This window comes from Acipenser ruthenus, chromosome 4 (assembly GCF_902713425.1).
Source record: "Acipenser ruthenus chromosome 4, fAciRut3.2 maternal haplotype, whole genome shotgun sequence".
Taxonomy (NCBI): Eukaryota; Metazoa; Chordata; class Actinopteri; order Acipenseriformes; family Acipenseridae; genus Acipenser; species Acipenser ruthenus.
The window spans coordinates 14,493,629-14,506,030 of NC_081192.1; the positions used below are offsets into that span (position 1 = coordinate 14,493,629).

General features: G+C 37.6%; 1 protein-coding gene across 3 annotated transcripts in view; it reads right to left on the reverse strand.

The window, feature by feature from the left end:
* Positions 1–12,402, reverse strand: part of LOC117400530 (piezo-type mechanosensitive ion channel component 2-like) — a 198,810-nt gene that overhangs the window by 111,882 nt on the left and 74,526 nt on the right. The window lies entirely within an intron of this gene.

A 12,402-nucleotide genomic window follows, 5' to 3' on the forward strand; every position in this document is an offset into this window, starting at 1 on the left:
AACAGACACACAGTAAAATAATTTTCAATATAGATTAAGTAAGATGTATATGCTGTACTAGCAATGTATTTAACATGTTTAATACATTTATAAATAAAAATATTATAAATATAATTAGTTTATTCAAGAATTTAACACATTCATTTTAATGATTTATGAGTAATTATAATATTAATTTTCCATCTTTAAATTGGTGGATTTAGCCAAACCAAATCTAAATATAATATAGAAAATTTGAACCTTGTAAGTATAACAGTATTTGAAAGGTTTGTGCGGTCTTAAAATGCACATTACCAGGTTTCAAAGATCTGATCCATTTCCTCTGGAAGTTTTAAAACTCCTTGATGTATTTTCAACATCATAGAAATACAGGAGCCAAGGATGTAACAAGAATCTACTTTCATAACTGGTTTGGCAAATGTCAAGATTGTCTACGACTCTCTCCTTCTAGCCATTTAATTTCCTCTGTTCTATTTGACTCTTGGGGCAACAACACTGCAACATGGATATCACAGACTCTGTAAAATGGGTTATGTTTACACATCAGCACCAGAATAAGCAGTGTGTTTGTCTAGGATTCGTAATATGAAAACTTGGCAAGAGTGAAAAAGTCCACAATTTTTCTATGCCCCCTTTAGCTCTTACCTCTTCTTAAAGTAAATATGCTGTATTCATTTTTCTAAAATGCAACAGGATAAAAAAAAGAAAACATCTGACTAGATCTTGATTTAGATTGATGCTATAGTTAAAATGTTCCTGAATTGCTTCTGCCGTTTAAAAAGACACTTCCAGGTATTATATTCCTTCACAGGAAATGATGCACAGCTGAAGTGAACTTTGTTTCATCGCCAAAGTAAACTCAACACCAACGTCATTGCTACTTAGTAGTTTCATCTGATGGCAACTCAATATGTTCAGGTTCTGTGTCAGTTACTTTGCAAGGCAATTAGGTGGTCAAGTGCCAAACTGACTGACATAGGAACAGAGTTCAGGGATAGCTATCACTTAGTGCCACATTCATACAAATGCAGCTGTTATGAGTAGCTTCCACAGTGTTACTGTATCCATTTCCCCATCTTTTTGTCCAGTAATCCTAGTGTAAATAATACAGAGAAGAAAGAACATTGCTCATTTTATTGCTAGTGGCTGTGCAGCTGCACGTTTTACTAATTTATTTCCAGAAATAAACAGCGGTGTGTTTATTTTGTTTAGCATTCGAGGTTGCACAGCAGGATAGTGCTTATTTCAATATCTTTAATCTCTGAATACAAAAAGTAAGAAGCAACTCATAAACAACCCCAATTGAACTGCTCCTACTAGTTTCTAGGTAGTTGTATATACATGGGGTCAAACTTTGCATTCAAATCAGGTTTTTCTAATTGGTAGGTAGTTACTATATGTATGATGTCAAACTTTGTTATGACCCTTGTATGACTGCAAGCTGGCAGATCTTTTACTGGAGGCTTTTACTTTACCCCTCTGAAAATACTGCACTAAAACAAGAAAGGGTACGAAGCCTATGGAAATATTAGCTTGTTGACTAAATAACACCAGTAGGGATGCACAATAAAGTTTCTAAATACACCAGTGATTTAAAACTTTGTTCTAATCATGTTCTCTCAGATTTACTGATCACAGCTTGCTACATGTGTAAACCAGACCGGATACCTCTTTAAACTTTAAAATCTATTGCACCAATGTGTTTAATGAGTGTATAAAACGGAAATTAACCAGCATATTGGCACATCAAAAACATTATGCTGGGGACAAAAAACAGGTTTGAGCTTACATAAACACAGACAATAATGGTGCAACCTTCTTTACTGTTTGACTATAAATGCTTTGTAGTGCCTAGCCTGTTAATATAAATACCAGGATGATTCGTGGCATGCCGTAAGAGGAAGCATGATTAAAAGAGAAAAGCGTGTATTACGTCTTTTTTATTAGCTTTCCAATAGTTTAAATACGTCCATTTTAAACATTACGTGAATGGGTAACTGTTCCAGTGTTTTTTACTGCGCACAAGGAACTTGACGTGATTTTCACTGGTGTGCCTTAGTGCTGTTTTTCTGAAATGGCGCTTTTGATTTTTAATAAACCTATACAGTGTATCCAAGATAAGAAACAACAAACAGCTGGACCTTTGCTGGCAGCTCTGCTGGTTTAAGGGCTGCCACCCGTCCTCCGTCTTGCTGTAATATGATACACATTAATGAATGACTGTGTCTTGTTAGTTTCCAGCACTGATGGATTAATTTTTTAGACACAATAGGACTTTTCAGTGAATAACCACAATATGACGCCTGTAGTTTCCATGTGGTAAAACAAGCAGCATTCCACCATCAGCAGCCTCCAAGTTACCACCCTTATAAAGGTTTGGTAAAAGCACATAAACATCTAGTGAAAGCACAGTAGTAAGGAACAGGGGGCCATGGTAAAGTTTATTAAAAACTATGGCATGGTTCACTATGGTTAAAGCATAATATAATCATTGGGAAACCATGGGAACACTAGTAAACTTTCAGAACAACTATCCAAAACACTGATGTGAAACTCTGTGTAATCCAAACAAACTCAGTATATCCGGTATTAGAAAATTAAATGGAACCCAGATTATCAGAGACGTGTAATTTGACAGAACAAAACAAATAATTGAGTCGCTTAAGCATGTTTAATACACCCTTCTGAAACATATAGCAATAGCTGTGATAATCTGTTAAATTTGAATCTCCCAAAAGCTGGATCGCTGCTGCATGGTTCCATTCCTCTTAAAAGGTTCTTTATAAGCAACAAGACACTTGGGAGACCGATATAATAGTGTATTGTGAGAAACAAAGAAAGACTAAATCATGTGTCTTGTATGTCCTACATAAACATTCAATGAAAATGTCTTGACCTATTTCACAGTCATATTATCAATGAATCTACAGGAAAACATGGCGTGCAGCTAGTTCTAAATGTTTCAAATGTTACTGTATGGCGTAAATACAATGAAAGTCCACAGACAAGCTTTTTTATACATCACAAGATAGCTGTTTTATACATCACAAGATATTTCTGAGGGTGATATTCTGGGTATTTAAAGGTAAAAATGTTAGGCAACAGTCTACACAAAGAGATCCAAGAATGATTGTGTTCTTATACAGCAAACATGGAAGGGCTAAGGTTTGTCTACAAAGAGTCCAGTTCTCTACGGATTCCAGAACATTCTCTAACGCCTGTTGTTATGTGGATTATGTTGTGTCTTGGCTGTTGTTACAGCAAAGATAAATCTGACCTGGGCATTTGGTTATTATGGAAACACAGCCCGGTTAGCACAGCTCCAGGGTAAACCCTGTGCATTCAATATGTGTCTATGTTGCCCATCTTGAGACCTTTGCTGGAAAGATTGGAAATGAAAGGCTTTGAAACAATAAATGAAAGTAAACCAAAGTGCGATGACAACCATTAATAAGAAGAATGCATCTGTTTAGTGATCAGCAATGCGGTGCATTGGAGGTGCTTCCTGACTGTATAACTTGAAATCTTCATAAACATGTCACTGAAACAAATTAAAAGTTAGATTGTGTATATAACTATACACAGTGCTCATTTATTAGGAAGGGCGGGTTCCACACCCACTGTGCTGTACTTAGTGGAAATCTATCCTAACCCTGGTCGATACAGCTTTCTCACTCCTTGTATTAAAGGTCTTTTTTATTATGCATATTGATTGGCGCCTTTCAGGTGTCACGGTCTGCAGTTTGTCTTTAAGAGAGCTGTAATCTGGAATCTTGTGTCAAAGACCTACCAGCAATCTGCTATTAAATAATGGTACAGGTAATCATGCGGCACATCACAAGGGCCTGCTCCTTTACATAATATTTCCTCATGATATGTCCACTGTATTTCCTTATTGTACCAAATTAATGGCCACACCATACATAATTATCCGGTGATATTCTATGGTTAATATTTTATGGGATGGTTACTGGCACACTGTAGTTATTGGACATGGAAAGACTTACATAATCTGCAATATACTTTCCCTGCTCTTTGCAATCAATATTATGTATCCCATAAGAGTGCAGGGCCCTTTGGTTGCTTTATTACCTATTTAATTCAATATTCATATTGGGAAAAAAAGCATAACAATGATGGATTATTCCTCCAAAGCTGTGAGTAATTGACGTGTTTGCAGAGAGACAGTGGTGATGTAAAAAAAAAATCTAGGATTTTAAAGCTCTCTGTTTAACATGCAGTCACAAGTACACCTGGACTAATATTTAAGTACCTAGCACCTGGAGCACACAGCTTCCAGTTAGAAATTAATAGAATAAAATTATCTTTCAGTAAAAATCATTCAAATGACTGGGATTATTTTAAAAGTAACTTCTTATTCTGTAATGCTTTAACAATGTATTATTAAGTTTATTAGCATTTTGCAGTAATAATTCATTATAGTTGGTTTTATAGAAGTGTCTCTGCAAATATCTCTATTATTCACAGCTGATGATCCATTATAATTAAATATACAGGGGTCTTGGAGAATATTAAATACTTTTATTTTTTTAAATTCTGTATCTGCCACTACTTTCTGAAATACTTTTAGAAATCTTGCGAGATTCAAGAAAGATTTCTCAATTCTTTTTTTTTTTTATCTTGGGGTGGACACATCTAGTGTAAGGTCTTTACACAAACTTATGATCCTAACTGGAACCGCAAAACAGCTCTGGAGAATAAAAATGTAGAGCACTGCATAACCTAAAACAAATTATTATTATTATTATTATTTATTTCTTAGCAGATACTGTCTTACGTATACAATATGACAAGCAGTTATGAGTGCTTTTGTCTTGATATGTAATTTGTGGCAACCTCTGTCAAAAGAAGTGGAAAAATAGTAATTCTTGAACCACCACAGTGTTTATTGAACTCACTGTATTCTCATTTTGAAATGTGCTAGTCAAAATTAACTAATATCTGAATATTGTTCTCTATTCATCACCTTAATTCATATGGAAATATGTAATTTACTGATATCAATTTAAAGTGTTATAATTTACCATCTCACAACTACCACTAAAATGGCAAGAAATAATGACTAGGTTTCACATCAGACAGTTGTAAAATTCAGCATCGGTGGTTTATCAGTTTAGAACAGCAGTTATTGTGTATTTTAGTAACTTGGCTGTGTGTCATTGGCTCTTGTTGTAGACCTGTGAACTACTAGCATATAGGACTAAGGTGAATAATTAAACAAAGCATGTTCTGCACGTTTTTCTGTTTAAATTGGTCAAGCATCCTGAGGAAGATGATTCTTATCGCCAAGACATAGCAAATGACAATAAAACATAAAACAATTGCACAGTGTGTACAGTTTGTTATTGTTGGCCTGTCTGATGACTGGCAGCAGATGAAAGCCTTGTCACTGACAGCTAAGCAGAACAATTAAAAATAATGCTTGGAAGGACAAAAAACAAAAAGGTAAAATCAAGTAATGACAGACACAAGAGAGCAGGATCATGATTGTGTGTCACAGAAACAGGTTTAATTAGGTTTCCCTGGGAGGTTTGCAGGGATAATAACATACTATGTTGTATATTATATTACCAGATACTAATTCTATTGAATTACATTGGAGTATTATCAGTTTATGAAGCGCTTAATACTCATCAGAACATACCTGTTCCAATCCTCATCCACATGACTTGCCACATTGTATTGTGGCCAAATTGACTATTACAGTTTTAATTTAATTTTATATCTTTAAAAAAAATAACCGAATTCTACAGTGAACAAAAAAAAAAAGATAGTTTAATAGAAATAAACACCTAACGATAAGCCTGCTGTGTCATTAACTACTCTTGGAACACAAACATATGAAAAGGCTGAAATACTGTATACTACTTACGTTTTTACCTTTTTTTGTGTTTAAAATACTTTTTTTTTTTACAATTTTTTCCTACATGTTCAACACTGATAAATAAAGAAATATACACAGGTTTAGTTTTGAAATAACCGTTGTTTGCTACATTTTATTCCATTAATAATGTTTGTTGTTTTTTGTTCTTAGTTAGAAACTATTCCGTTTTTTAAAAATTTCTAAAATTTAAAAAGTAATAATTTAACAGCACGTAAAATCAAGTTATACATCCCAAATCACATCAGTATTAACCTACCGGTATTTGTTTTAGCTTATCAAGTACCCAAACAAGTTCAAGAACGTATCTTCTTTGCTTTACCGAACATTTCTTTCCAAAACCATACTTAGACAATAGTTCCAGCTGCATTGGCTTTTACAGAGTGTTGTATTAATTCAAATCAATTAAAAAAGCAAAATAAATAAATAAACTAAACACTGCCCCATCTAGTAACCAGTAAGTAAAACCTTTTAGTGTTGCATACGGTGCAGTACAATTGCATTCAGTTTCCAGCTATACAAATACATGGATTTTGTTTTGTTAATCAGAACCATAACCACACACATACTTTACAAGTGTACCACTGTGTTGCACAAGTTACAGTATGTAATAAAGGCATTCAGAGTACTCCATTCAAACAAAATGTTTTCTACATGGGGCCATAAACACTTTCCTCCTATCAGCTCATTTTTCTTTTGCCATTTTTTAAGTTTGTCTTTTTTCAGCACTGCGATTAACATGTATTTCGGCAAATTCAAACCTGTTGAGTAGCATTTTCGTTTTTTGTCTGACTTTCCTACTTTATCTTAAGGCCCACCTGCATTATTATAGCATTGCAGTTACAACGAACAGAAGACTTGATCAGTTTACTACTCTGCTTTCTAACCAATAGCTGTTTGCGACGGATCCCAAGGGCGGGTTCAATCTGAATGTTGACAAATCAATGGCTCGGGAGGGTGGGAATAAGGAAAGTCATAGAGACTGACAGCTATTCTGTTAACAGTGAAGCAGTATAGCTGTGACGTTTTTGAGAGGAGGTCAGTCAAGAGTCTAAACGCTTAACATTCAAAATGATTAAGGGTATTGAGGGTAACAAATTAAAACTTTTAATTAGAACAGTGGTTTTGTGTTTCTACCTAGCAACATGACCTGAATGCCGTAGATCCTGAAAAAATAAAGATAAAACATTCTTCATTAATGGTGAGGCAATACCAACAGTGTCTGAGAAGCCAGTGAAGAGTCTTGGGAGATGGTACGATGGGGATCTAAAGGACACAGTTTGTGTGGGAGAAGTTAGACAACAAGCAGTGGAAGGGTTGAAGAGCATAGACAGCTGCGCTCTACCAGGTAAACTAAAACTCTGGTGCTTTCAGTTTGGTCTACTGCCGAGGTTGCTGTGGCCACTGACTGTGTACGAGGTTTCTTTGACAACAGTAGAGAAGCTGGAAGCGTTAATCAGTTCATACATCAGGAAATGGTTGGGAGTTCCACGCTGCCTCAGCAGAGTGGGACTTTATGGTAAAGGAATACTGCAGCTACCAGTCTCTGCTCTAACCGAGGAGTTTAAGTGCGCCAAGGTCAGATTGGAAATGACATTAGTAGAGTCACGCGATAAATGCGTAAGGGAGGCAGCACCTGTGTTGAAAACTGGAAGAAAGTGGGCGGCAAAGAAAGCTGTGGAAGATGCAAAGGCTGCCCTTCGAATTGGTGATATCATGGGGCAAGTTCAGCATGGAAGAGGGGGTCTTGGTTTCAGTTCAACTCCTCCTACATGGCACAAGGCGGCCCCAGCTCAAAGAAGGAAGCTGGTAGTCAACGAGGTGCAAAAGCAGGAGGAGAGGATGAGGTGTATAAAGGCCATTTCCCAGGCCAAACAGGGAGAATGGATGAGATGGGAGAGTGTGGAACAACGCAAGATTGGCTGGCAAGACCTATGGTCAATGGAACAGAGCAGGATCAGTTTCCTCATCAGGTCAACATATGATGTTCTCCCATCACCACAGAACCTAAACCTCTGGGTAGGAGAGGATCCCTCATGTCCTTTGTGTTCATCACCTGCAACATTAAGGCACATTTTGACAGGATGTAAGGTGGCTCTTAGCCAAGGACGGTTTACTTGGCGCCATGACCAGGTGCTGCGATGTTTGGCCTTAGCATTGGAAGACAAGCGTAACATGACCAATAAGTTGCCACCTGTTCCATCAAAACATTACACACAAAAGACAACATTCCTCCGCCCAGGAGAGCAACCACCAAGAAAAGGTGTTAAAACCAATCCTCGCCCAGGACAACTGGAAGCTGCTAGAGACTGGAATATGCTGGCAGATGTTGGTCAACGGCTTATTTTTCCACCTGAGATTGCCACCACTAACCTTCGACCAGATATTGTCTTGTGGTCTCGATCAGCACGCCTTGTTCACCTGGTAGAGTTAACAGTGCCATGGGAGGATGCTGTAGATGAGGCGTATGAGAGGAAGAAACTGCGGTATGCTCAACTAGCCACTGAAGCGGAACAGCGAGGATGGAGAGTTCGCGTTTACCCAGTGGAAGTGGGTTGTCGAGGATTTGTGGCACACTCTACAACCCGGTTTCTCAGAGACGTCGGATTCAGTGGCCAAGAGTTGCGTCGCACAGTGAAGAACTTATCTGAAGCAGCAGAGAGGAGCAGCAACTGGCTGTGGTTGAGACGGAAAGATTCTGGCTGGGGACAGGTAAGTAAGCTGGGCTGAGTTGAGTGGGGGACGGAGGGGGGTGATGCTGGGACGCCAGAATCACCGTCGAGCCCTCTTGAGGTGTCGTGGGCTAGTCGACGAAACACTGAGGATGGAAGGTGCCCACTTGAAAACCCCAGAGATGTACCCTACTTAGCTCAATCCAGACGGTTGTCATGCTGATGCGCTGGGGAGGCCGCACTTTGGTTGATCCCCAGAGCCAGCATCGCAGCCGTTGTGTGTGCTGATGCGCCAGGGAGGCAAAATAAGCTGATCCCTGGAGCCAGCATTACACTTCAGCCATCAACACCAGACAGAAGGATATCTACATCATCACATGGAAGGAAACGTAAATGGATGGAGACGCATATGGATCACATTAGTTTACTGTAAAGCTACGTCTTAGTTGGTGCTTATCTTGGCGAGAGCCGAGTTCAAATCAGCATGAAGTTTTAACATCTACTCTCGTGTAATGGAAATCATAATTGGGTTGTTGATAGTCAAGTTTATGTGAGCCATAACCATGGCTATAGTAATCCCATTGTGGCACTGCTACAGTAGTTTAATATTACACACACCAATGCATACGTCACACCGGTGTATTAGTCACTCCCCCCTTTCAAGGGCCCTGTAAAAATGCCTAGAAAATCGACTTATACAACAGTACTGTTGAGTAACTATACATATTGTGACAGAAAAAAATGGCCAAGCATTTTGGAAAGTAACCGAAAACAATAATTTCATATTGTATATAAAAAGCGAAAAAAAAACACGATTGACATAAAACTCGACAATAGCTAAAAATAAGCACCGAAAAACTGATATTAATAAAAACTGGAAAACAGAAGCCCTACATATACTGCACCGCACAAATGTATTGAAACACGACTTCTTATCCATTATGCCGGCTGTGGTGGAACCGTTTGATTCCACAATTCTTCACTCCTCATGTCCTGCACGTACTCACACTGCCCTATCAGCACTGCTTGCTGCTTCAGACTAGTGCTGATTTCTTTGTCCGTTCCACTAGTCACATTGCGTGGAGCACAGATTTATTTCCTGCCAACGGGCAGAGAAAGAGATGTCATTTTTGGCTCTGAGCTGACTTCCCATCTTGCAGAAAGACATGTCTTAAAAATGTCAACACAAACAGACCAACTGACAAATTAAAACACCCATACTCGAGGCTAAGGAAAAATCCAATTCCTGATTTTCACTGATAGAATTTGTAACAGGGATGTTTTGTTACTATGTGGGTATGCGCTGAGAGATGAGAGAAACACAGAGGTTGACATTAAAAAATGCCTCTTAGGCATCCAGGTTTTATTAAACAATTAACACACTGTTGCAGTAGGTGGGGGCCGCCACTTGGGTATCAGCTACGGTAGCTCTAGTGCGAGAGGACATACACACCTGTGTACAGGAAAATAAATACAAAAAGGCAAAAACTAAATACAGTGGAAAAAACAAAACATAATCTGGCCAAACATCGCCAGAGTGCTGCTTCCACTATAAGGGAGGCCCCTCTCCAGGAACCTTCGCCCTGACACAACTAAATAAACTGGTGGGATTACAATCCCCTAAATGAACCCCTGTTCTGAGCACTCACATCCCGGTTAAGACACACAGGGAAGGACTTTCAAAAGGTCGTAACTCCTTTGTTAATCAAGAAATCGGTATGTAGCATTGATTTTGGCATTTCCAAGCGGTCGTTATGCCTATTTCATTATTAAATAATCAACCGAATGTGATTTCCAAAATTATGTTGATTTATGAAATAATGTTAATATCTTAACGAGCAGGGCTTCTTGTGACTATTTCTTTTGTTTGCGTGGGGATTTAAAAGCAAATCCGTGTTAATTGTCCTAATTTATCAGGAGTTAATTTGCACTTGGAAAAGGAGGGTTTTAATTAACAAAATTAATTTAACAGACAGCGGCTGATGATACAGAGAGAGAGAGTGTATGGGACCAGAGTTAATGTCTTACAGACAACCTAGATAATTCAATATTTGTAGTTATGAAAATATTGTGGCCTTTTCTATACTTGATGTTATGAAGGATTTATTCACTTGTTTTAATCATTTGTAACCTTACGGAATGTTTGTTCTATTGCTAAAATGATATACCATTATTTGCACAAAGTGTAAACGTATTTAATGTTGTCAATGTATGCTTGTAAAATGTTCTTATAATATTGTAAGTGAACGGTGGCTACTTCTAATCATGTTGAGTTGATTTATCGAGGAGGTGAGCAGAGCATACCCGAGAAAATGCATGATTAAAAAATTCACCAAATTGTGTATTGTGTAGGGAGTAATTTTAAAAGCTTAATAATGAAGTGTTACATACATGGTATACATATATAATATAGTTATTTATATCCTACAATCGTACATACTTAAATACATACAAAAGTAGATAAATGACTAGTGTGGTGTAATTTTTATTTATTTATTATTTCTTTTAATCCGTGCCCTCCGATTTCTACCCACAGGCCAGATAATCGTAAATCAGCATTTTATATGTGAAGTGTAAATAAATAAATCTACATTTTGCATGACAAAATGCAGAATTTTAAATTAAGTTTACAAATTATACACAAAATAGATATTCCCATTATTTTTTATTTCCATTTGGCTGCTGCTCGCTGGTGGGAGAGCCGTCTCCCTGTACGCTAGTAGTTTCCATCACAGTGAATGATGCTTCCATTCATTTTTCTTGATCTCGTTAACATGCATTTTGATTAACAAGTTCCCCTTATCTAGTCGTTGAGACAGGAAGTGATGTAGGTGACCTGCAATTAAGCCTTTCAATGAGAAATGCGTTCATTAACGACCTCATCGACTCAATTTCAAAGCATTAACGGATTGATTTAATGAACACATTTCGTTTGAAAATCACTTGCTACTAAAGCTCTTGTTACTATACCGTGAGTTTGATACAGTAACACTGTTTTTTGAAAATCCTGTCAACAGTGTTTTGTTTGCTCATCCTGGTTATAACATGAAGTCGGGAGGATTCCCAGCCAATTCACCTCCAGCTTGCTGACAAAGAACAAAGAACAACAAAAGAGGAACCAAGAACCAAGGACTGGCTTTTCAGACTCCTTTTAAAGGCATGTGGCCAGGGTCAATTGATAATCAATTAGTCAATCAACTTCTTGGAAAATAATACAAGCACCTGTATAACTAAAGTAGTCCAGAGAGGAGTAGCCCACTGTCATGCAAGCTGCAAAACTGTAGTAATGCTACTATTTTCTAATTTGCATTGATTTCTTATTTATCAAAAAAACTATTACAAAACTGTGACATTATATTAACCTCCTAATTTGCAGTAATCCAGAGTTATTTTCTTGCCTAGTTCCCATCAGACAAATCATGCCGGAGGCTCAATGACAATGACTATTACCACGTGGAAAATTACCTATATGATAACAATATCCTGGGAGACAGTCAGGATATTTTTACCATATAGGTAACTAACCTGCTTGACTTTTTTGAGGATGCAACATCAATTAAAAGATTAATTCTCAAACTGAACGCAGTAGGGATTCAAGGAAATGCATGCACATGGATTAGGGAGTGGTTAACAGGTAGAAAACAGAAAGTACTGATTAGAGGAGAAACCTCAAAATGGAGCAAGGTAACCAGTGGTGTACCACAGGGATCAGTATTAGGTCCTCTGCTATTTCTAATCTACACTAATGATTTAGATTCTGGTATAGTAAGCAAACTTGTTAAATTTGCAGACGACACAAAAATAGGAGGAGTGGCAAACACTGTTGCA